We start from the raw sequence: 25,405 nt of genomic DNA on the forward strand, positions 1-25,405 counted from the left end.
TGAGAGTCCGCCTGCCGATGCAGGGGACACGGGTTCGTGCCCCGGTCTGGGAAGATCCCGCATGCCTTGGAGCGGCTGCGCCCTTGAGCCATGGCCGCTGAGCCTACGCGTCCGGAGCCTGTGCTCCGCAACGGGAGAGGCCACAACAGTGAGAGGCCCGCGTACAGACAAAAAAAAAAAAAAATTAGAAGCAGCCAAGGTGTTCTTCAGTAGGCTGGGTGGATAAACATACAGTGATACATCCAGACAATGGAATATTACTCAGTGCTAAAAGGAAATGAGCTCTCAAGCCATGAAAAGACATGGAGGACACTTAAAACGCATATTGCTAAATGAAAGACGCCATTCTGAAAAGGCTGATTACTGTATGATTCCAACTCTATAACATTCTGGAAAAAGCAAAACTATAGAGACAGTAAGAAGATCAGGGGTTCAGGGAGCATGGGTGTTGGAGGGGATGAATGGGCGGAGCACAGGGGATACTTAAGGCAGTAATAGTATTCTATATGATACTATAATTGTGGATACATGATATTACGCATTTCTTAAAATCCAAAGAATTGTTTAACAAAGAGTGAACCCTATGTAAACTATGGATTAATAGTAATGTATCAATATTGGGTCATCAATTGTAATAAATGTTCCACACCAATGCAAGATATTAAAAATAGAGGAAATTGTTATGTGTGGTGGGGTGAAATGGGATATGTGAAAATTCTCCATACTTTCTGTCCAATCTTTCTGTCAACCTAAAACTGCTCTAAATAATAAAGTCTATGAATTTTTAAAAATGTAAATGGGGGGAATTCTCTGGTGGCGCAGTGGTTAACAATCCGCCTGCCAATACAGGGACACGGGTTCGAGCCCTGGTCCAGGAAGATCCCACATGTCACAGAGCAACTAAACCCCTGCGCCACAACTACTGAGCCTGCGCTCTAGAGCCCCCGAGCCACAACTGCTGAAGCCCGTGCGCCTAGAGCCCATGCTCTGCAATGAGAAGCCCTCACTATCCACAACTAGAGGAAGCCTGCGCACAGCAACAAAGACCCAACTCAGCCAAAATTAAATAAATAAATTTATTTTTTTTAAAATGTAAATGGTATCGTGGTTAAGACAATGCTATGTATCTTCCTGAGAAGATCACATTTACCAACTCTCTTAGAGTTATCTATGTTGGACCCAAGTGACTGAGGTCTGGGGAGTGGAATGTGGGTGCAAGCCATGTCAGCCATCTCCAGGCCTGGCCCTTCAAACTGTGCCCGCTCACCATCCAGTTTTTTCTTCCTTTTGCAATGACCTTGATCAGATGATGGGAAAACAAGACTAAAGAGGGCTGCCCAACCCACACTGGATTCTGTATGAATGAGGGGGGAAAAAAAAAACCCACAAAAAACTGTTATTTTGTTAAGCCACTGAGAGTTTCAGGATTTATTTGTTACCGCAGCGTAACATGATATAGCCTGACCAAAAGGAGTACAGACAGGCTTGTAACAAAAACAAACAACAAGAAGAATGCAGTTCCCCTAGCTGACCTCTCCTCACTTTCCAGCCTTATTCCCCAGCTGCTGCTTAGCAGGTCCTTTGGGCTTTGATGGCCATGTTTCTACGTATGATTTTACTTCTAATTTTTTATGTCTTTATTTTAGACATTATCTCTTAACTTCCCATTATGGCAGATGATTTTTTGAGCATCCTTAAATCATCAGGTACCCTGACTCTCTGCTTTGCATCTTCACCAGGTGATAAATATGAAATGTGGGGGATTAAATCCACATTCAGTTTTGATGTTATTCAGAATATGCAAATGTAGAACCCTGATGAGCCAGATAGTGTACTATCGTGTTTCCTTTCTGAACAGTTCTTATTTTATTTTTATCTGTATTTCTACTTGTCTTATATTTGGTTTCATTTGCTTAGTTTTTGTGTTGTTTTGTTTTGTTTTAGTCTATGTAGTAGGAATTCTTCCTATACTTCGATAGCAGATATTTGTCATTCTTCCTGGCTGCCCAGATTTAAACCCTTCCTGCATTTGGGGAATTCCCCCTTAGGAGACTTGTGGGAAGCAGAACTTCCTTCATAGACGTGGAAGATTCTAGATGCTTACTTTCCCAGCCTCTTGCAGCTTAGGGCATGGCCACTTGGCTTGGGCTCCACCCATCAGATGCACACATTTCTTTTTCTTTTTTCCTTGTTTTTTTCTTTTCTTTTCCTTTTTGGCCGCACCACACGGCATGCGGAGCTTCCCTGACCAGGGACAGAACCCATGCCCCTTACAGAGGAAGCGCTGCGTCTTAACCACTGGACCACCAGGGAAGTCCCATAATGCACGCATTTCTGACTTTGAATAGATAGCTAATGACTGGAGAAGCAGAAAATACAAGAAACCTTTTTTGGGGTAGAAGAAGTTGCAGCAGGGCAGCAGTGCGAGACAATGACATTGTACCATCCCCAGGGACCCAGCAGTATCAGATCTGCAAGCTACAGTGCCTAGTACTTGGGGACAGTGGTGGCATCACCTTCAGTGTACCAGTTTACAGACTGCTTTAAGGAGTTTCCTCTAGTAGGGTAGCTATGATGAGCGTTCTCTAACCCTCTTGGGATTTTATGGACCACCTGATATTCTTTGAATAAATTCCCTTTCTCCATAAGTCAACTAGAGTTTGTTTCTCTTAGCTTGCAGATGGGGACGGCTATTGCTATAGTTTTCTTTCTTTCTTTTTTAAATATTTATTTATTTATTTGGTTGCACCGGGTCTTAGTTGCATCAGGCAGGCTCCTTACTTGCGGCTCACTGGCTCCTTAGTTGCGGTATGAGAACACTTGGTTGCAGCATGCATGTAGGATCTACTTCCCTGGCCAGGGATCAAACCTGGGCCCTTTGCATTGAGAGCGCAGAGTCTTAACCACTGCGCCCACCAGGGAAGTCCCCCGCTATAGTTTTCCACATGGTCACATGCAAGGCCGACTTCCTGGACGTATGACCCATGCAGTTCCACAGGGCCCCATTCTCAGAAAAGCCCATGCAGTTTTTGTTTCTGTTTTTTTATTTTATTTATTTATTATTTATTTATTTATTTATTTTGGCTGCGCCAGGTCGTAGTTGCAGCATGCGGGATCTAGTTCACCAACCAGGGAGGGAAACTGGGCCCCCTGCACTGGGACCATGGAGTCTTACCCACTGAACCATCAGAGAAGTCCCCCACCCAGTTGATTTTTTTTTTTTTTTTTTTTTTTTTTTTGTGGTACGCGGGCCTCTCACTGCAGTGGCCTCTCCCGTTGCGGAGCACAGGCTCCGGACGCGCAGGCTCAGCGGCCATGGCTCATGGGCCCAGCCGCTCCGCGGCATGTGGGATCTTCCCGGACCGGGGCACGAACCCGCGTCCCCTGCATCGGCAGGCGGACTCTCAACCACTGCACCACTAGGGAAGCCCCACACCCAGTTTTTTTAACGTCCTGCTTTTACCATCTTGAAATTCTTAAATTCTTGAAATTCTTAATAAGTTTACCAAATTACCATCAAATTACCATCTTGAAGTTCTTAATAAGTTTCAAGCCAGAGGCCTTGCCTCTTTAGTTTCATTTTGCACTGGGTCCTGTAAATGACGCAGGCAATCCTGGTTGCATGGAGTGGATGATGTGTGAATTTCCCTATTTTTCAGGAGACCTCAACCCCGGAGCCCTCTGCCTTCCTATACCCATGTAACCTGAGCTGTCTGCACAGCTGTCATGCTGTCTTCCTTTTGCCGTCAACTTGGGAGTTTCCCTCGCTTTTGGCCTGGGTTGGAGCCACTGTCTCCTGGATACTCGTCTTTGTCTTGTGTTTTCCGCTCATATGGGTGGAGTACATCATCAATCGCTTTCTGAGAAAAAGTGCATAGGAGGTAAAATTTTTGAGAGTTTCTAACCCTTCAAACCCTATTGAAAACATCCCTGGTTATCCTGAATAAACATAATCTGCAATTGTGTTTATTCTACCTCACATGTGATTGATAGATTGGCTAGGCGTAGAATTCTATCTTAACATTTTTCACTTACTGTTTTGAAGGCTTTGTTCCTTTGCTTTCTAGCTTCTATGTAATTTATTATTTAGAAGTTCAAGGCCATTCTAATTTCCAAGTCCATACATGTGGCATGTTTTTGGTTTTTCTTTTCTCAGTCTCTCTCTCTCTCTCTCTCTCTCTCTCTCTCTGAAAGCTTTTCGACCTCCAGGCCAATGCCCACACGTTTCCTTGGGATGTTCCTCCAATGTCAAAATGTATTTCTTCATACTCCATAGGGTTCAAACTAGGAATAATAATTACAGAATCTCCCTCTTTCATTCAACAAACGATTTATTGAACACTCACTGAGTGCTGGACAGACTGCTAAGCCCTGGGTTTGCAATGGTCAATAGGGCAGATAGGTCTTTTGCTCTCAGTGGAGTTTGTGCTATAGTAAACAGAGAAGTATGTGTAATTAGATCAAACAATTGCACATTTTGGTACTTACTATGAAGAAAAGATAGTGTTGTGACAGTGAGGGATGAGGGTGATCAAGGAAAGTCTCTCTGAGTTCTGAAAGATGGGAAAGAGGCAGCATGTGAAGAGCCAGGGTGGAATGTTCCAGGTAGAGGTTTCCACATATACCAAAGTTCTTGTGCCAGCCTGTCAGACTCACCTGATTAAGATTCCTATTACTTCTTCTTTTTTTTTTTTTGTGGTACGCAGGTCTCTCACTGTTGTGGCCTCTCCCGTCGTGGAGCACAGGCTCCTGACGCGCAGGCTCAGCGGCCATGGCTCATGGACCCAGCCACTTCGTGGCATGTGGGATCTTCCCGGACCGGGGCACAAACCCGTGTCCCCTGCATCGGCAGGCGGACTCTCAACCACTGCGCCACCAGGGAAGCCCCCTGTTACTTCTTGAATCTCATCTCTAACTCTCTTCCAGCCCCTCTGGCCACCTCACTGTTCCTTGAACATACTGGACACGCCCCAATCTCAGGGCCTTTGCACCGAATACTGCTTCTTCTGAGAATACTCTGCCCCCACGTGTCTGCCTGGCCTGTTCCCTCACCACCTTCAAGTCTCAAATGTCACCTGCTCGTTGAGACCATCCCTGGTTACCCTGTTGAAAATTGCAAATCCACACCTCAGCACCTCTGATACTGTCCCTCAGCTTTATTTCTTTTCCCTTCATCCTGATTCTCATCCAACATACTGTTTATTGATGTGTCTTGTTCACAGTCTGTGTCCCCTCACTAAAATGTAAGCTTCCCCAGGGCAAGGATTTCTGCACATTTTGTTCCCTGCTGTATCCTCAGTGCCTAGGACAAAGTCTGGCACATAGAAGGTGCTTGATAAACATGTTTCGAGTGAGTGGATGGCTGTGAGTGTGAAAAAACTTGGTATATTTGGGCAACAGAAGTCCAGTGCATGAGACAGGGTGAGCAGACGGGGGAGGACAGGAGAGGAGATTGGAGAGGTGGGCAGAAGGCAGACACATGGGCCTGGTGGGGCATAGAAAGGTGGGTGGATTTTATCCAAAGCATAATAGAAGGCCTTCCAAGGGTTTTAAACAGAGAAGAGACATTATCCAACCCGAAAATTTTATTTATTTTTTTAAAATTTTTATTTATTTTTTTTTACAGCTTTTTTTTTTTTGCCTTCGCCCTGAGGCTTGTGGGATCTTAGTTCCCTGAGCAGGGATTGAACCCGTGCCCCCTGAAAAATTCCCTGAAAATTTTAAAGGATCACTGTAGCTGCCATGAGGGCCTGGACTTAGGATAGGGAGTAGAAATGGGGACATGAGTTAGGTGGCTACTGCAAAGTCCAAGCATGATGGCAATGCAGATGGTCAAAGTAAACAGATTCCAGATTTGATAGAAATCTGCACTCAACCCTTGTCTCAGGATCCTTGCTAAAATCCAGGTGTAAGTTTACTTTTACCTCTGTTTAGGAGATCTTCCTTTAAATTTCAAGTTTGGTTTCATGGTTAATGATCCAGTTAGCCTCTAAGAGAGATCGAAAGGGGATAAATTAAATCCTGCCAGCCCTCAGAAGTTAAGACCAAGAAGTCAGAGGAATCCTTGCCCTAGCCTTCAAAGTCCTTAACATAAGATTTTCTCCCCTCTACTTGGCCCATGGCTGATCATACTTCCTTGGTATTCCTTGAATCTGTCCTGACCTCTCTATTTCCAAGAAGCGAACCCTTCCTTGCTCTCTCCTGCTCCCAGTTCACCTGGTATGTAGATCAACCTCTGCTTACTGCTCTGCGTTGAAATTATTCACTGGTTTGCCTGTCTTCCCAACTAGACCGTGAATTCTTTGAGGGCAAGGACCTTGTCTACTCATCTTTGTGTCCTGGTCTTGTCTACAGTGAGTGGCACATAGCAGTTGCTCAGTAAAAGACTGTTGAACTTGACTGCCATCGCCACACTGACCATGACCTCAGGGCAGCTCTACTGCTAACATCCTCATTGTGAGATAAGAAGAGCTGGCTTGTCTTTATCAGCCCTGAGCCCTCAACCTGATCAGTCACAGACACTCTTTCCAGGATCTTTTCCACATTAGGCAGAGACTTCCCAGATGCAAAGGCCTCTGACAGTTCTCTCCAGCAAGTGCTGAGACTTGGCTAGCCAGGGAAAGGATTCTGAAGTTGTCTACAAACAAGGTGAAAGGATTAGCTGCTGTTAAATCAGCATGGGAGCTGCCAGTAAGGAAATAGTCTCTCTGAGACGGACCCTCCTGAAATTGATAACGTGATGCTCAGCTACTGACAGGGCAGAAGCCTGCTTATCACTGAGTCTGACTCTTCCTTCCCAGCCGGGGATCCAGTGGCGCCCATCCCACCGAGGGCTGGTGCACAACAGATGTCAGGATGCAGCCCACTTGAGATCCCAGGCAGGGAAGGGTCCTTCAGTAGTTAACAGGCATGGTCTAGTAATAGTAATGTCACAAGAAAAGTGTGGGTTCAGGCTTTCTGAATAGTGTTAAAACACTATGTAGAATGAACAGTCAGAAGTCTCCATGGGCCAAGTATTATTAGAAAAGCCTTTGTTTCAAACTTTTGTCAAGAATATTCATAAAAAGTATATTATTATCTGTTGCTTTGTAACAAATTATCCCCAAACATAGCCACTTAAAATGGCACTTACTGGGACTTCCCTGGTGGTCCAGTGGCTAAGACTCTGTGCTCCCAATGCAGGGGGCCCGGGTTTGATCCCTGGTCAGGGAACTAGATCCCTCATGTCGCAACTAAGAGTTCACACGCCACAACTAAAGATCCAGCACGCCACAATGAAGATCCCGTGTGCTGCAACTAAGACCCAATGCAGCCAAATAAATAAATATATTTTTTAAAAAACCCCAGCACTTATTATCTCATGGTTTTTCTGGGTCAGGAAATTGGAAGAGGCTCAGATGGGTGGTCCTTGCTCAGAGTCTCTGATGGGGATGCAGTCAAATCTTTGACTGGGGCTGCATCATCTGAAGGCTCAACTGGGGCCGGGGGATCTGCTTCCGTGATGGCTCACTCACATGGCTGTTGGCAAGAGGCCTCAGTTCCTCATCACATGTACCCCTCCACAGAGCTGCTTGAGCACACTTATGACATGGCAGCTGTCTTCCCCCAGAGCAAGCAATCCAAGAGGGAGACCAAGATGAAGCCTCCATGATTTTTATGATCTGGTCTTAAAAATTGCACACTGTCACTTCTACTTTATTCTATTTGTTAGAAGCAAGGCACTAAGTTCAGTTCATAGTCAAGGAGGGGAATTAGGGTCCACCTTCTGAAGGGAGTGTAAGAGTTGCAGACATATTTTAAACTGCCTCATCCAGTCAAGAAAAAACAAGAAGACTGAAAGTCTTGAAGCTGCTAAAATTTCTATCGCATTTAGGTCAAAGGGGATTAGGCATGAAGAACAGTCCCAGACCAAAAGTGATGGCGAGTCTGTTCATTCGTCCATCCATTCATTCATCTATTCATTCCACAGCTACCCATTAACACCTACTGTGTGCAGTTGGGAATCTGGACTATATGTTATAGGGCTCATGAAGAGGCACAATTATAATTAAAGTGACAGTTGCTGACCTTTATAGAGCACTTACAGTGTGCCCTTGCTGCAGGAAACTTTAGATCTAATTATCTCCTTTAATCCTCCCAATAACCCTTTGAGGTGAGTACTATTATTGTTCCCCATTTCACAAATGAGAAACTTAGACTTGGAGTGAAGTCAGGTACCATCAAGAGGTAGAAACCATGATTTGACCCAAAGGACTCCGATCCCAAAGCCCTTACACTTCTACTACTAATAGTGGTCACAAGTATTGTTCCTGCTTTAATTGTCTGTTCCTGTTATGTGACTGAGGCTGAGAGGTGGAGTGACTTGTCCAAACTTGTTTTGGCAGAGCTGGGCTGCAAAGCCAGTTCCTGAGAGTTCCAAGTCTGTGCTCTCTCTCCACTTGCATCAAACCAAGTCCTTTCTGTCCTGCTTCCAGAAACAGCTAAGATGGGAAAGGGCCCAGGGGAGCGGGGAGGGGTGTGGGAAGGGGAGAAATTATCGCCGAGGCCTGGAAGCTTTTATAAGCGTGGCTTTCCCCTGGTTGGTGGAAGAACTCATCAGCATCTCTCCCAAGGCTGCTGTGGAGATGCCGTGGAATTCCTGGTGGGCCTGATGAGGTGTTGCTCTGCCCAGGCTGTCAGCCAGCTGGCCTCTCAGAGAAGCCCCTGTGGGGTGTGGACACTCCAGACCCTGAGCTGCAACGAGAAATGATGTCAGATGTGGCTAAATCATTACGGAGCCCTCGCTGAGCATCAGGCATGTGGCTAAGGTGTTGTGTGTTGTGCACGTACACTCAGGGCATCCTCACAGCTGTAGATGAGTCTGCACTAGCTATGATTCCCATTTTACAGAGGAGGAAGCTGTGGCACAGAAAGGGTGACTTGTCTGTGTCCACACAGACATCCAGGCTTAAAGTGGGTTAACTAGGGTTCAGAGAGGGGGTGAGCCATAAATAGTTTAAGTACAGGGGCCTAGAGTGAGGGGGTCTGGAGGCACTCCTGCCTTTGTGGGCCTTTCCTTCCGTAAAAAATATTTAACATCATATTTTAGGACTATGTTGGAATAAGGATGAATCAAATCCAGACTAAATTCGTTATATATTTATTATCATTATATTCATTTTTTTCTCTCGATTTTAAAATAAAAAATTGGGAATTCCCTGGCAGTCCAGCGGTTAGGACTCCACACTTTCACAGCCAAGGGCCTGGGTTCAATCCTGCAAGCTGCCGGCATGGCCAAATAAATAAATTTTAAAAATAAAATAAAATAAACGAAAATGAAAACAATGTGTGGGCCCCTAAAAATATCATGGACCTCATGCAATGTGCCTCTTATGTCTAAAGGAGAAGTCGGCCCGGTCTGGTGTCCTGATTCCCTTGCTCACTGACCCTGTGGCCTTGGCAGAGTTACTTGACCTCTCTGTGCCTCACTTTCCCTCCTTGGAATATGGGAATAAATGGCAGAATATATTATAAACGGTGATAATGAGAATGACATGAAGTAATACCTGTGAAATGCTCAGCAAAATGTCTGCCATAAATGAAAATGCCCACGCTGAAGATTTGGGACTCACCGTCCTCCATAACTGTGAGGCTCAATTCCTTATAGACAGACAAACAAATAAATAAATCCATCCTATTGGTTCTCTTTCTGTGGAGAAACCTGAATAATATAATACACTGTCATGATAAATTTTTGAATAAAATGTTTTCTCCTACAAAATAAAAATAATACTTGCTTATTAAAGAAAATATTCCAAGACAACCTCTGCTAACATTTGGGTATATTCCCCTCCACATTTTCAAAACAAAATTTTAACACAGTTGAGCTCTCTATAATTTTGTTTTTTTGCTCTTAAAATTGAACATTATAACAAATTACATTTCCTCATATTATTACAAACCTTGAAAACATAGTCTTTTCTGACTTAAAATAAAAATAATACGTGCTTATTGTAGAACATTTGAAAAATACAGAAGAGTGTAAAGAATAAATGAAAAGTCTCCTGTGATTCCACCACACACTAGTATGTTTTTGTAATACATTCTAGTCTGTTTTCTTTTCATGGATATAATATAATAATAGATTTATTCTACTTTTCTATATTATAATCTCATTAAATATTCTTCACAATCTTATTTTTAGATGGCTTTACAGTTATTATATGAATATACCATGAGTTTTTTAGAATACATATCACCCCATTTTGTTTTTTTGTTTGTTTTGCGGTACGTGGGCCTCTCACTGTTGTGACCTCTCCCGTTGCAGAGCGGAGCACAGGCTCCGGACGCTCAGGCTCAGCGGCCGTGGCTCACGGGCCTAGCTGCTCTGCGGCATGTGGGATCCTCCCGGACTGGGGCACGAACCCCCGTCCCCTGCAACGGCAGGCGGACTCTCAACCACTGCGCCACCAGGGAAGCCCTGTTTTTTATATCACTCTATTTTTTACATAAATTTACTTACTTTATTTATTTATTTTTGGCTGCATTGGGTCTTCGTTGCTGCGCGCAGGCTTTCTCTAGCTGCGGCGAGCAGGGGCTGCTCTTTGTTGCGGTGCGCAGGTTTCTTATTGCAGTGGCTTCTGTTGTTGTGGAGCACGGGCTGTAGGCGCGCGGGCTTCAGTAGTTGCAGCACGCGAGCTCAGTAGTTGTGGCGCATGGGCTTAGATGCTCCATGGCATGTGGGATCTTCCCTGACCAGGGCTCGAACCCGTGTCCCCTGCATTGGCAGGAGGATTCTTAACCATTGCGCCACCAGGGAAGTCCAATATATCACTCTATTTTTGAACTGTAAAATGTAATTTTAAACTGTAAGTATATAATATAAGCAGAGGCTCCATAAATCACTCCACCATTCCCCTCTGTTTGGACATTTAAGAAGACGCAGTAAATATTAAAAATACCAGATGATTTCTCCTCCCCACCAGTGTCCTGCAAAACTGGTCCATTTGTCCAATTTACCCCCAACCTCTTTCCTTCTGATCCCACACTCCATACTTGCTTAGCTACACTTGTCTTTGTGTATGGGATGAATGAATGATCACAGTGGGCAATAAACTGAATGCCTGCCGGAGGATCACAGATCTTAGACTTTATTTTATAGGCGACAAGGAATGAGCAAAGACTTTTTAATAACAGAGGGCCTTAAGCAGATCAGATTTGTTTTCCAGAAAGATCAGTCTGGTAGGAAATGAACAGTAGGTGTAGAAGGGAAATGAAAAAGGCAGGAAGTCTAGGTAAGAAGTTTTTCAATTGAGAGGTGAGAGCAGTGGAAATAGAAATGAGGAGAAAGATGAGAGAAAGACATTCCAGATAAAGAAGAGACAAGGCTTGGTAATCAAAAAGGAGGGAGGAACGTGGTAGAGAGGCCACTAATAATTGAGGATGATGAAGCCATTGAAGTAAAACCCTGCCCTTATGCCCACCAACCCCTGGAAGGGCAAGCAGGTGGAGTTCACTCCCAGGAAGTTCCCCAGCCAATCACAAACATCCTCAACATCAAGACGATGATGTAAAACATCTTTGCTATTCCTATGCTCTCTGCATTGGTACCTTCTCTCCCACTTGGCCTCCTCTTTCATCTTCTACCCCTGGCCCCCCGCCCCCCCCCAGGGCCTCTGGCTCCATCGAGTCACAACCCCTTGTGATTGAGGCTAAAGAGACTTATTTCTGTCTTACCAATATTAATAGGTTCTTGTAGATCTTTGCGGCATTATTATGATAAAAGATCTCCCTCCTCATCTCCTTCCAGGGTTGAGAATGGAAAGGAGCAGAGAGAGTGCAGGGCCCAGGGAAACCTATCCTGCCACACAACCAAGAGAGGAAACGCAAAAAGGACCAGGTTTGAAATTCATGACGCCAATTTCCACTCGATGCACTGTTCCTTTGGTAGCACAGGCCTTGCCTGCCACAGTCAAGAGGGAGGTTCTGTTGGGCGGAGGGTGACGTTTTCTTGGCGGATGCTGTCAACTGTGGTGACTGGAGCGATGCTTTTGAGTCTCGGTTTTTCTACCTATAACGTGGCCTGAGTATTACCAGTGTTTTTGCAACTATGCCTGAAGGTAAACTTTCTCTTCAAGATCAAGTTCTGCTTCTTGATTCAAGCAGTGGTCATCTTCTCTGCCAAGAGGCTGTGTCTGGGGTTCCTTGACCAGGTCCTCGCTTTGCCCTTATTCTTCATCAACGTGTCTTTTGGTGTGAACCCCCTTTTCTCTGGCTTCAAGTTTCCATGAGGCAGGAGGTCCATCACAGTAACATGTCAGCGGCTTTTGGTTCCTTCTCTTACTGTGTCCACAGGAGGAGGAGTAATGATCTGATTGGCAGGTTTGGGAGAAGGAACTGGACACGCTCTGCTCAGCGCCTTCTTCCTTTCTTCTCTCTAGCAACACACATCTTCTTCTGCTCCTCCAAGCCTTAAGTCCAACAGGAGCAGGCTCTACCCCTGAGGCACAGGTCTGTGCCAGTCCACTGCCATCTCAAACTGGGTGGCTAAGTCTGCCTAATTCTGGGGTGAAGCATTAGAAGGCCCCTTAGACACCAAAAGCCAACGTTTTCATTATGAGCTTTATTGGTAATAAAATTTCTTTCATCTCTACCTACTTGATTCCTGTCTTCCCTTCATTTTGTTCCAAATTCAAGCAGGAAAAAGTGGCATGTTATTTACTGGGCTTTCCCCAAACCCTAACAGTCCCAGTAGGGACACATCTAAGACGCTTATAATAAAATTAGAGAATTGGATCTCCTAATAAATAGAAATAACACACGTTCATTTTAAGTCTAACAACAGAGACGACATATAATTCATTATAAGCCTAGCAACAAAGTGATGGGATTTCCAAAAAAAAGTTGTGTTCTTCCAATCTGTAGCTAAAATATTTACATGGGGCCCTGGTGATACGCAGGCAGTGGTTTACAGAGCACAGCCTGTTCAAGTCAAACAGTTGCTCTGTTCCCGATTTTGGAAACTCGTCAAGGAATCAGTGTTTACTTAGACAACTTGGGCCCCAAGCAGCTCTTGTGTAGGCTGGATTCAATCCAAGGAGAAGCCATGGCTCGGGAACATTCCTCCTTCTCCCCTGACCATTAAATCACAGACCTCTCAGCTCTCCAGGGCCCTCTAGAGGGCATCCAGTCCAGCCTCCGGTCAACTGTCCAGTCCCCAGGCTGGGCTACGTAGACTAAGTTCTGGTTTAGAACTGGCCCCTTGGCACCCAACCTAACGAGTAATCCTGTGTGTGAATGCCTTATTCACTTAACTCCCAAAGAGAGAGTATAGGCTTGAGGGCAAAGGATTTGATGTTTAATACGTAGATGAATTAGTCTGGAGCATAATGCAAGGGGTGGGCCAGCTGTGGGAAACAGACAATGGAGAACCCAGAAAGGTCAAGTCTGAGTGTCCAGGAAACAAGATCTGCTATTTCTACCCAAAGTAAGAAAACAAGCCCAACATTATCGAAGAACAACAAGCACAAGCATGAAGATCAAGAATAACGCACAGGGCTTCCCTGGTGGTGCAGTGGTTGAGAGTCCGCCTGCCGATGCAGGGGACACGGGTTCGTGCCCCGGTCTGGGAAGATCCCACATGCCGCGGAGCGGCTGGGCCCGTGAGCCATGGCCGCTGAGCCTGCGCGTCCGGAGCCTGTGCTCCGCAGCGTGAGAGGCCACAACAGTGAGAGGCCCGTGTACCACAAAAAACAACAGCAACAACAAGAATGCACAGAAAAAGCACATGCCACTGTACCTTGGCTCTCAATAAGAGATAGTAGTTATTGTTATTACTGTTCTCACTGAGATGATTTTGAAAAATAATGAGATTAGCGTGTGGGTAGGCCCAGTGCAAATAACAGTGATGGAGTTAAAGTAGTGAATGCCATTGTTTCTGTGTGCTCCATCCTTTTCTCTATTTGGCGACTGCCTTTTCTTGATCTTACATGGTTCTCATAGAACCATCAGCCACTGCCCCTGTTGGTACAGTGGTGGACAGTGACTTAGGCGTGGCCAATCTTTTCTTCCATTGTGACTGGTCCTGGGATAGGCTGGTTACCCAAGCAGGCCAATCAGATCCTTCTATGAGATTTGCAACCTCCCTACCATGAGGCATGTTGGTGTAATAGAAAGAGCATGAGCTTTGGTGTCTGAAGGCGTGGATCCTGTCATGAAGTCAGGCAAGTTTCTTTACTTTTTTGAGCCCTCAATATCTTCATCTTTGTATATGATGGAATAAAACTGACCTCACAGGGTTGTGACGATTAACGGAGATAAAATGCACACAGTGCTTGGCACACAGTGGACATCAATAAATGGCTCCCGTTGCTAACATTCATGGTAAAAACAAGACTCTAATTAACCTTCCCCATTCACCCACCCTGCCTAATCAGTCTACACACTCCGTGAAGCACTTTGAATTAACTGTAACTGGGAGGTCCTACCTTTTAGTCGGGAGGCATCGTCTTTAATTTTCCCTGACCCTTGAGCTCCCTGCAGTGTAGAAATGGGATGAGAGTAAAATCTTAGGATGGAAAAGTCATTGTCTTGTCAATCCACTGATAACAAGTGGCTGGGAAATCTTTCTCCTAGAGTTCAAGAAATGGTCTTCAGGGGCTTCCCTGGTGGCGCAGTGGTTAAGAATCCGCCTGCCAATGCAGGGGACATGGGTTCGAGCCCTGGTCCGGGAAGATCCCACATGCCACGGAGCAACTAAGCCCATGTGCCACAACTACTGAGCCTGCACTCTAGAGCCTGCGTGACACAACTACTGAAGCCCACGTGCTACAACTCCTAAAGCACGCACACCTAGAGCCCGTGCTCTGCAACAAGAGAAGCCACCGCAATGAGAAATGAGAAGCTCGCGCACCGCAGCGAAGCATAGCCCCCTCTTGCTGCAATTAGAGAAAGTCCACCCGCAGCAATGAAGACTCATGCAGCCAAAAATAAATAAATTAATTAATTAAAGAAAAAAGAAATGGTCTTCAGTCTAGATGCTGGAGCAGTGCTGTCTAATAGAACTTTCTGCTATGATAGGAACATTCTATATCTGTGCTGTCCATTACGATAACCACTAGCTGCATGCGGCTATTGACCACTTGGAATATGGTCAGTGAGACTGAAGAGCTCAATTATGTATTTATTTAATTAATTTAAATTTAAATATCCACATGTGGCAATGGCCACTACATTGAACAGACCAGCTCTAGACCAAAGCACGGCATTGGCAAACACAGATGCGGGTGAGGATAATACCCAGAGCTTGCTTGGCCAGGAACATGCGCAGGAAGAGCTACAATTTATAAGTGGCAGGGGACAGGGGGACTCCAGGATTGGAGCAGTTGGTAAAGGAAAGTCATCTCTCTAGTTAGCAATTTAAAACAATGTATTCTGAAACCTAGAGATTATCATACCAAGTGAAGTAAGTCAGAGAAAGACAAATATCACATGATATCACTTATATGTAGAATCTAAAAAAAAAAGATACAAAGGAACTTATTTACAAAACAGAAATAGACTAACAGACATAGACAACAAATTTATGATTACCAAAGGGGAAAGGAGGGGAAGGGATAAGTTAAGGATTTGGGATTAACAGATACATACTTCTATACATAAAATAAATAAACAACAAGGACCTACTATACAGCACAGGGAACTATATTCAATATCTTGTAATAACCTATAATGGAAAAGAATATAAAAAAGAATATATATGTATACATATATATATATATATATATATATATATAACTGAATCACTTTGCTGTACATCTGAAACATTGAAAATCAAGTATAGTTCAATGAAAAAAAAAACAATGCATGCTGGTGTATGTGCTCTATTGCAAAGCTACAGAACTTCAGAGAAGACTGTCTTAGAATATTTTTTTAATTTGTAAATTGCAAAGTAATTTAACCACATTACAGAAAGATTAGTAACCAGAGGGGGGAAAAATCCCTCTAAATTCTACCCCACAGTTGTGATTATATTTATATATTTCCTTTCAGTCTTTTGCACATGCTTGTTTATATTTCACATGCTCATTTATGCAGTGGACAAACATTTAAAATTAAAACCTCCATGGATATACATTTTGTATCCTACATTTTCCATTTATCACAAGTATTTTTCTGTGTCATCATATTCTGTGTGTAATTTTCAATAACTGCAAAATATTCTACAGGTTACACCCACTCTATATAATTCATATAACCATCCACTGATTTTTGTATTTTTTAGGATGTTTCCAATTTTCTTCAGAGGGTTGGTGGGACAGGTGTCCTAAGGCACATTAACTCCCCGCCCCTGCATATTTTGTGGAGCAGGGACATGAGCTTTGAAGGCAGGCAGACCTGGGTTTAAATCCTGGGCCTCCATCACTTAGTAGCTACATGACCTCTGAGAAGATTATTCATCTCCCTGAGCCTCAACATTTTCATCTATAAAATGGGAATAATAATACCTGTCTTTCAGGTTGTTGTCCGGTATTTGTAAATTGCCTCCCACACTGCCCGGAATCTAGGAGATGCTCATGAATTATAGCACTATTATAAATATTTTTAGATTATAATTTTTTTTAGAAAGTTCAATTACTAGTAGTGTTTATAATCTAGTCAGTGTTCTGAGGACCTCTCAATTGCAAGAAATTTCCTGATTTATGCTAATGAGTCTCACGGCCCATCCCACCTGCTTGGACCAGAATCCCTGTCAACTTAGACGCTGGGATGTGGAGGGTCCCTAAGGCTTAGAGAAATGTGGGCTACGGGGAGACTCGGGGGAGGCACTGGGGGAAGCTGCAGAATGGGCTGGAGAGGTGCGCAGGAGGGGGATTCGCCTTTCACCTACTAACCAAATGCACAAGCTTCCCCTTTGGCTTTTGCTTCTCTCCAAAGCTCTTCTTTTCCCACAGCGATGGGTGACGTGCTGAAAATGGGGAATATCGAAATGAGGGCGGAGGAGGAAATAAGAGGATTTACGAGATGTGCTTTCCTGCCAGAGCTGGCCACCCCGGGGTGACAGGTAAGGCACTATATTTGGAATTCTGTCCCTCTCGGGACTTCTAGTCCTGCCTGAGCTACCGTGAGCAAATTCCTAAGCCTCTGCGAGTTGGGCTTTCCTTGTTGATTAAATGGGGATAAGAATAATAATGTCCACACGGAACTGAGATGCTCCAATAAGAAAGAAACAATAGTGCCCAGTCCTCAAGCATGGAGCACCTGCTAAGTACCAGGTGCCAGGTGGGGCGATTCACACCCATCACTTCTTTCACCAGTCACAATAGTCCCCAAAGGCCAGTGTTGTTATTTCCACTTTACAAGGAGGAAATCAGGGCTCTGAAAGGTGAAGGCCCATGCTCACCCCAGTGCACCTCCCTGCTTTGTAAACTGTAAGGCCCTGGACGGTTGTAATCTGTTGTTATGACCCTCTAGAGGTCTTCTTAGCTCATTCCCTGGAGAGTTTTGCTAGAAAGTTCTTCTAGAGGATTGCAGAGTACATTGAAGAAACTGATTTGACATGTATATGTTGAGCGCCTACTGTGTGCTAGGCATTGTTGTGGAGACTCAGCAGTGAATGCCGCGGATAAATTATTCTCCAAAAGCATACATTTTTGTGTGAGAAGGCTGATGGATTAGAAAACAAACAAGTTAACACACCATTGTAAAGCAATTATACTCCAATAAAGATGTTAAAAAAAAACAAAACACAAGTAGGGAATTCCCTGGTTGTCCAGTGGTTAGGGTCCTGCGCTTCCACTGCAGGGGGCACCGGTTCGATCCCTGGTCGGGGAACTAAGATCCCGCATGCCGCGTGTCACAGCCAAACAAACAAACAAGTGTATAATATGCCCTGTGATGATAAGTTCTGGGAAGAAAAATAAAACAGAAGGGTGATTTTATGTCCAATGATCAGAGAAGGCTCTGTGATGACAGCTGTGTTCACCACTCAGATATTAGCATCTACAGGGTGTCATCTCCATAAGGACAGAGCCCTGGGATCTTGTTTGTCCCTGTAGCCCCAGTCCCCAGAAGAAGTCCTGGTTCCCCATAGGTGGTGAATAAATATTGATTGAATGAGTGAATAAACAAACAGCCATCATCCCAGACCTGCTGGAGAAAAGTCCACGGCAGGCTAGGCGCGGGGTTTTGGATTCAGTTCCTATCAGCTGACGCTTACGGAGAACCCTCTGTGTGCCAGGCATTGTTCCAGCCTCCGTGGCGACAGAACGACCCTTTCCTTTGAAGATCTTCGCTAGAGATGATGGGGGAGCTTGCGATCTAGGAGTCTAGAAGAGAAGGAAGTGAAAAGAAGAAGGGGAGAGCAAGGGGTTAAGTGCAAAGAGTAAGAGTTTCAGGGTCAGGAAGGAGTTCAGCAAGTGTATTGACTGACTTTTTTTTTTTTTAGTGCAAAAGATAGCTAGTTCTGCTTTTCGGACTGAGGCTGGCTGAGTCAGGGGTTCAAAGAAAAGAGCATGAGGATGGGAGTGGCAGTTGTCATCTGCAGCAGATGGTAATGCCCCAGAGGCAGATTTGTGGACTTGAAGATGCTTCCCTCCACCCGCTCTGGCCCAGGGATCAAGGTCAGGGGCAGACAACCAAGCTCAGCTCCCTGGGGTCCCCATCCCAGCCTCTCAACCAGGCCAGCCCTTCCCGAGAACATCACCCTTGCTCCACCCTTGGACTCTACATCAGGCTCAGCAGAGTCTCAGAGGCCAAGGGTGTGAGAAGAATCATCCCAGCATCTGTTATGAACCATTATTTCCATTCCTTTGGCTGTGCTTTCCCCTGAGCCCCGAAGACACTAGGTCAGTGCTGCTTTCAGCCCAAACGTCTGACATGCCAGGCCTTTGTTCAGCCTCACAAAAGAAGGGGATGATTATTAAAAGAACAGACTTTGCATTCCATATTTACCCCAGATGACATTGCCTTGATCCCTAAAATAACTCCAGATCGCCTGGGTGGAACTCGCTCATCCTTTTTCATCTTGCTATTTTGCAACTGTTTATGGAGACCATCACCATAGTGATATTATCAGAGCGGGTCAAATGAAACTCCAAACCCTTGGGCTGTTTTGGTTTTCCTTTGTACCTTGGAACATGACTTTTTCCCCCTAGAGCAGCTCTTTCATTTCTTTTAAGCACTTTTCTTGGCTCCAGGTCAGCAGCAGCGCTTTCTAACTGATTCCCATCAGTTAAAACCACAGAGGTGGTCCACGCTGAGATGAGGGATGGAAGTACTTGGGCTGAGTTTCCAAACTGGAAACCATATTTACCAGAAATCTCCTTTCTGTCAGATAAAACTTGGGTCAAAGTTTCAGAGTGTTGAAAGAGGCACTAAATAAACTAAGAGTCTAAAGAACCTTCAGTGTTTGGTCCAAGGAACACGGCTACAGAGTTCAACAAATAAACACAGCTGGCGTGGGGAGAGCCTTTAGCAAATACTTATCTTCTTGATTATTTTTTTCATAACCATCATCTTGGCCAACAGCCTTTATTGTAGCATTCACATACACTGCTGGTGGGAGTGTGAATTTGTAGGACTTTTCTAATAGAAAACTTGGCAATGGTTAGGAAAAGCCTGGATAGTGTGCTTTTTCTGTGAAGCAAACTTCTACTTGTGGATTCTAAGAAAATAATTAGGGATGTGAGCAGAGGAATACATATGAAGACGTTTGTTGCTAATAATGGTGGAAGAATGGAAATAACCAAACTGTACAATACAAAGGGATTGCTTTAAAAAAATCACCATCTATCCATACGATGGATACTAAACTAGAATTACAAATTGTGCCACAGGAGAATCTTTATTACGTGTAAAACATTCATGATATGTTCTCAGATAGGAAAAAAGCAGACAACAAAAATGTGCATGCAGTATGATCCCATTTTGGTAAAACATGTATGTATATGGAAAGGAAAAAGATTAGAAGGATAGGTTCTAAAAAGATGGCAGTGATTATTCCTTGGATAATTTTCTGGTTTTGGTGTTGTATCTATAATTTTTACAACGAGCATGTATTTCCGTAGTCAGATGTTTAAAAAGCTATTTTAAAGAAGAATAAGCCACGGTGCCTTTAAAATCACCTCTGGGGACTTCCCTGGTGCTCCAGTGGTTAAGACTCCGTACTCCCAATGCAGGGGGCCTTGGTTCCATCCCTGGTCGGGGAACTAGATCCTGCAGGCGGCAATGAAGATCCCCCGCGTGCCGCAACTAAGACCCGGCACAGCCAAATAAATAAATAAATAAATATTTACATATTTAAAATCACCTCTGATGGATTTTGTGGGCAGAAACAGACTCCTATTCCAGGAGCCTCCCTACATAAAGCTCGTAAGATAGAAAGTGCTCAATGGTCTCTTATTGTGGTTGAAGATAACAAATGAATTGTATGGTACCTGAGACCGATAAATATTTAGCAACCATGGGTTTTCTGCCTATTTAGAGTTTAAGGTCAAAAATATACAAGGCTGACATAACCAGGCATAAAACACACACACAATGTAGTAAGACCGGCAAATGCATTTACAAAATACCAAGAATCGTCTGGTGCTCCGTAATAGCAGTGAGGATTGTTGGGGGCAGGGGAGGGGACCATCCATAAAATCAAAGAGCACACGATATGCCACCAATTTATTGCCTGTCTTATTTAAACCTCAGGACAATTGTACGTGGTAGGTATCATACACCCATTTTACAGATGTGGAAACTAGAATATGGAGGTTCAGTCACCTGCTCTCTCACCATTGCAGAGAGATAGAAGATGCAATTATTCAGCTAGAAGAGATGTGGAGGCCAGCTTATGACCGGAATGGTTGGGACAGGAGGGAAGGAGGAAAAGGAGAAGGAAGACCTATATACCTCTATGGCATGGTCCCCAAAGTCTTTTACCAGACTGGTAAACATTTAGGTTGGAGGCTGGAGAAAATAATAATTTACCCTCCTTTAAGTACCTGGGCATGATGTCAATATAAAAATGAGGATTACAGGATGTCATTGTATCCAACCTCACTGGCCTGTGGGAAGTGGTAGACGTGCTGCAGGAATATGTAGCACAAATATGCCAGGGAGCAAATTACACAGAATCCTAGAGTCTGTCATCATTATGACCATCACTCAAAACATCTAAACACCTCTTTGTTTGGGGTAATGTGAAGAAGTGAAAAAAGGACAGGCTTTTTGCATCAGACAGAACTCCATTCAAATCCTGGCTCACCTTTCTGTAGTGATGTGACCTTTGTCCATCTTCACTGGGTCTACCTTGAGGTACCTGTGGAACCTTAACACATTTATGGAAATCCTGCTTAAACATTATCATCCCAATCATTTCCTCCTATGTTGGAAGCTATCATGGGTAGATTTTTAGACTTGTACTAGTCAGGGGGAGTGCTAGCTGCTGAAACAACCTTCAGTGCTTAGTGGCTTACAGCAAAGGTTTATTTTCCCCCTAAGACACAGTCTGACTGGATGTTTTCAGTAGGCTCTCCTGAATGGAATACAGGCTTCCTCCATCTTGGAGCCTCTGCGTTCGGCTGGCTGATGAACAGAGAGAGAGGGAGAGTACGGCGTAGGTCCCAAGGGGCATTTGATGGTCATACCTGGAGGTGGCCCATTTCACTTCCTCCCACATTCCATTCGTCAAAGCCCCGTCACATGACCACACCCTAACTCAAGGGAGGCTAGGAAATGTAGACAGTGCTTGTGCCCAGGAAGAGGAAATGGAAAAGGTGACCCTGTAGCCTGGCAGTGCTACATACCTGTAGCCATCACGAGTAGTGTGGGGCAGAGAACAAAAGGTCATCAAGATAAAGCCTAACAGAACTGCCATGCCAGTTGTCCAGGCAATGGTGCCTGACAGAGAGATATCTTTGGTGATCAGAGTTTTCTCATATAGGTTTTAAACTGGGTCAGATCTTACAGGATCTTAGACCAAGTATGTCTGATCCTATCTGGCAGTTTTAAGCTATAAAGAAGGTAGCACAATGAATATTAGAAATGGGTCCCATCACCACTGGCATTGCTGAATCACCCTGTCCCACCATGCCCTGCACTTTTCCGCTTTGCATTTGGCTCTCAGTGTGCTTACCTTTAGACTTGGTGGTTCATTTTCTCCACTTAGTCACTTTACCTACCAGACTGAACACTTGCCATCACTTCTCTGCCTTTGGCCTTTGATTTCCTTTCTGGCCAAAATATGGAGCCTTTCTGACTACAGGAGCATTGATTGCCTTAGATAAAGAGGTCACCATGTCTAGCCTGGTCTGAGGCATTAACAACCTCAACAAGGTCCTCGTATGCTCTGCACTCCAATGGTTCACTTGAACAAAAAATAAAGCTGAATGAAAATAAAAACAAAAATAAACAAATGGGTATTTCTCCAAAGAAGACACACAGATGGCCAAAAAGCACATGAAAACATGCTCAACATCACCAATTAGAGAAACGTCAATCAAAACTACAATGAGGTATCACCTCACACAGGTCAGAATGGCCATGATTAAAAAACCTACAAACAGTAAATGCTGGAGAGGGTGTGGAGAAAAGGGAACCCTCCTACACTGTTGGTGGGAATGTAAATTGGTACAGCCAGTATGGAGAACAGTATGGAGGTTCCTTAAAAAACTAAAAATAGAGTTACCATATAACCCAGCAATCCCACTACTGGGCATATACCCAGAGAAAACCATAATTCAAAAAGACACATGCACCCCAATGTTCACTGCAGCACTATTTACAATAGCCAGGACATGGAAGCAACCTAAATGCCCACTGACAGACGAATGGATAAAGAAGATGTGGTACATATATACAATGGAATATTACTCAGCCATAAAAAGAACGAAATTGGGTCATTTGTAGAGACGTGGATGGATCTAGAGACTGTCATACAGAGTGAAGTAAGTCAGAGAAAAACAAATATCGTATATTAACACACATATGTGGAACCTAGAAAAATGGTACAGACGAACCGGTTTGCAGGGCAGAAATAGAGACACAGATGCAGAGAACAATGGGCTTCATTCATAGGGCACCATATTCCAGCTCTGTTCTAATTGCTTGTGATATGACTCATGGTCCCTGCCTCAAGGAGCCCAGAGAGCAGTAGGGGCAAATTACAAGTGAAAAGGGGTACCTAGTACAGCATTTCCACGGGAACACAAAGAAAGACGCCCCAAACTCAGCTTTTGAGGGGACAGGCAGAAAATACTGCATGAAGGAGGAGGGGACCATTCTTCTGAGTCTGAAGGGTTAGCTTTAGATGCATTGTAGAGGTCATCCCAAGTCTAGTGGGCAGCTGGCCGGCCAGCTTAATAAATTAAATATGAATTCTCCCAAATATGCATATTAAAGCTCCAACAGCTGGCCCACATTTGAGAAGCTTTTCTCTAACTCTGAGCAAGACCTCGCAGATGGTCAGGATACAAATACTTCTAGTCCAGAAGAAGGCAGCTGTGAGTTCTCCCAGGTACCTATTAGAAAAGCAAAAACAGGACTTCCCTGGTGGCGCAGTCGTTAAGAATCCATCTGCCAATGCAAGGGACATGGATTTGAACCTTGGTCTGGGAAGATCCCACATGCCATGGAGCAACTAAGCCCGTGTGCCACAACTACTGAGCCTGCGCTCTAGAGCCTGCGAGCCACAACGACTGAAGCCCACGTGCCTAGAGCCCGTGCTCCGCAACAAGAGAATCCACTGCAATGAGAAGCCCGCGCACCGCAACGAAGAGTAGCCCCCACTCGCTGCAACTAGAGATAGCCCGTGCACAGCAACGAAGACCCAATGCAACCAAAACTAAAAATAAATTAATTAAAAAAAAAAAAAGCAAAAACAAAAGCCCCGAGAGGATGATGTCTAACCTCAGACAAAGCATCCCCTTGGCACTGACGATTTTGGAGTGTGTTTTTGTTTGTTTTTTGAATTTTATTTATTTTATACAGCAGGTTCTTATTAATTATCCATTTTATACATATTAGTGTATAAATGTCAATCCCAATCTCCCAATTCATCACACCACCGCCCTGCCACTTTCCCCTCTTGGTGTCCATACGTTTGTTCTCTACATACGTGTCTCTATGGGGTATGTTTAAAAGAAGTGGAGTGCTAGTGGTCTGATTCTCTCCACCTTCTTGCTACGTGTTCTTTCAGGATGCTGCGGGTGGGAAAAGTTGATCTTAGTGGTCTAGCTGAGGCTGCCTCCTTTGTAAACCACACAGTGTTCTGTCTACAGAGGAAATCAGCATTTTGTGTGCCTGTACTCAGTCCTGCTTAGGGTTCTAATGATGAGAAATGTCTGAGACCCAAAAGGAGCCTGTTTTGATCATTTGCATGAGCTTACCCAGAATGCATGCTTGTAGTGACCATCTGGGTTTTTTTCCTGCTCTTCAGCATCCCTTTCTCCTTCTTTTGTGAATAGTACCCTGATTCCCCTCCCCATTACGTGGGAAACAGTTCCCCTCCCCCATTACAGGGTCCCCATACCTGCGAGCTCCAGGGGTGGGGACGTGACTGAGGCCTGCTGGTAACTGAGGCCGTGAGTGTGGATGAGATTGTCTAAGGAGAAGCTGCAAAGTCAGAGGAGGAGAGAACCCCATCATTTAGGGGTTGCGTAGAAGAGGATGAGTCTGCAAAGAACGGAGAAGGAGCAGTCAGAGAGGTAGGACTGAGACCAGGAGAGTCATGCAACGTCATGGAAGCCTGTGAACCAGAGTGCTTTAAGGAGGAAGAAGTGACCAATAGTGTCAGGTACTCCTGGGGAGTCAAAGGAGCTGAGGATTGAAACACGTCCATGCGCTTTTCGACATGGAGGTAGGGGTGACCTGAGGGTCATTTCTGTGGAGGAGGGATGGAACAGAAGGGGAAGTAGAAGTGGAGAGAGGAAATACTGACAATTCTGTAGCTGAGAAAGACAGGAGATAGGGTGGTGGGCTAGAGGGATCCATGTAGGCTTTTTCCTTCTTTCTCTTTCTTCCTTTTTTTTTTTTTTAAACATATGAGACACTTATGCATGTTTAAAACCACAGTAATCATCTAGTTGAGAGGGAGTAATTCAACAATCTGGGGAGAGATGGGATAATTGAGGTGCTTGAAAAAAACAGAATCCCCGAGCGGGAATATTGTTTACTGCATTTCCCACATTTACCTGATGGACCATCCCTCTTCAGGCAGAGTTTAATTAGTGTTCTGCAGGGAGCACTGTGGCCCAAATTAGGTCAAGGGCCTATCCTCAAACCAAGGCCACACTTTGGCTTCAGTCAATCAGGATCCTGTCCTCAGGAGCTGGGGGTGGGCTCAACTCCACGCAAACTAAACATCTGAGAATGAGGAAGGGTTAAGTTGTAGAAAAGACCACTAACCCGGCTGAAGATGGGGAAGATGGAATTCCCAGGC

Source organism: Leucopleurus acutus (assembly GCF_964270905.1).
Source record: "Leucopleurus acutus genome assembly, chromosome: 2".
Lineage (NCBI taxonomy): Eukaryota > Metazoa > Chordata > Mammalia > Artiodactyla > Delphinidae > Leucopleurus > Leucopleurus acutus.